Consider the following 1,885-nt stretch of genomic DNA (forward strand, 5'->3'; position numbering starts at 1 on the left):
CACAGACACACAGCTAGGCATGGTGGTTCATGCCTATAAACCAGCACGTTGGGAGGCTAAGGTGGGAGGATCACTGGAGACCAGGAGTTCAAGACCAACCTGGGCAACATAGTGAGACTCTGTCTGTACAAAAATTTAAAAAATAGCCAGGCATGGTGGTGCATGCCTGTAGTCCCAGCTCCTCAGTAGGATGAGGCAGGGGGATCACTTGAGCCCAGGAGGTCAAGCCTGCAGTGAGCCATGATCTCGCTACTGCACTCCAGCCCAGGCAACAGAGGGATACCCTGTCTCAACACACACACACACACACGCACGCACATGTACACACACACACAAATGTATGTATATTGCTGTTAAAATCAGAATTAGGTCTGTGGATTGTACCAATGTCAATTTCCTGGTTTTCATGTTGTACTACACATATGCAAAATGTTACCATTGGAGGAAACAGAATGACGAGTACATGGGACTTCTCTGTACTCTTTTTCTTCAATTTCCTATAAACAGAATTATTTCAAAATAAAGAGTGTGCTGTTGTTGTTTTTAGAGACAGGGTCTCACTCCGTTTCCCAGGCTGTAGTGCAGTGGTGCGATCATGGCTCTCTGGGTGGGGAATGCATTGTTGTGATGAAAAATAAGACATAAGTGGAAGTCACTGGGTTGGAACTCTGGGAAAGACTTTTTTTTTTTAAGTGGCTGACTATGCCTTTTTTTTTTTTTTCTTGAGATGGAGTCTTGCTCTGTCACCCAGGCTGAAGTGCAGTGGTGTGATCATAGCTCACTGCAGCCTCAAACTCCTGGGCTCAAGCCATCCTCCTGCCTCAGCCTCCCAAGTAGCTGAGACTACAGGTGCTTACCATTATGCTCAGCTAACTTTTTAATTTTTCGAGAGACAGGAGGTCTCACTATGTTGTCCAGGCTGGTCTCGAACTCCTGGCCTCAAGTGATCCTCCCACCTCAGCCCCCAAAGCTCTGGAATTACAGACTTGAGCCACAGAGCCACAGACAATGCCCTTTAAACCACTCTTCTTCCTCCTATCTCGAATATGGATGTGATGGCTGGTGCTGCAGCAGCAATTAAGACCATGAGGTGACCTTGAGAATGGAAGCCTGGAGAATACAGAGGATGGCGGGGACAGAAAGACAAGGAGAGCCTGGGACGTGAGGACTCCACAGAGCTGGAGACCTGACCTGGGCTGAGCTGCCCACTTCTGATATTTAAGCCACTCTTTTTCTGCTACTTGCAAACTCATCCCTCAGTCCCCAACCAGGGCTCAAAAGACCAGTGAGAATCTGGAGAACCAGGCTGGAACAGGAACAGGAGCAAAGGCTTCCCGAGACTTAAGAAGCAAGAGGCCAGGTGCGGTGGCTCACGCCTGTAATCCCAGCCCTTTGGGAGGCCGAGGCGGGCGGATCACGAAGTCAGGAGATTGAGACCATCCTAGCTAACACAGTGAAACCCTGTCTCTACTAAAAATACAAAAAATTAGCCAGGCGTGGTGGCGGGCACCTGTAGTCCCAGCTACTCGGGAGGCTACTCAGGAGGCTACTCCCAGCTACTCGGGAGGCTGAGGCAGGAGAATGAACCCAGGAGGCGGAGCTTGCAGTGAGCCGAGATCGCGCCACTGCACTCCAGCCTGGGCGACAGAGCAAGACTCTGTCTGAAAAAAAAAAAAAGAAGCAAGAACCATACCCAGGAAGGTACGGGTGGCCCCATCGTTGTCATAAGGCGAGTCCTCTCCTTGCAGGAGCAGCTGGGACTATAAACAGTCACTGGCAGGCAGAAGCAAGCCACACCCTTTCCTGGAAGCCAAGTCACGGGTTGGGACAAGAAAAGAGACTGCTAAGTCTGTACATTTTCCTTCTAAAAGTCCCTCTTTGGCCC

The sequence above is a fragment of the Pongo abelii genome, chromosome 6, assembly GCF_028885655.2.
Source record: "Pongo abelii isolate AG06213 chromosome 6, NHGRI_mPonAbe1-v2.0_pri, whole genome shotgun sequence".
NCBI classification, from domain to species: Eukaryota; Metazoa; Chordata; class Mammalia; order Primates; family Hominidae; genus Pongo; species Pongo abelii.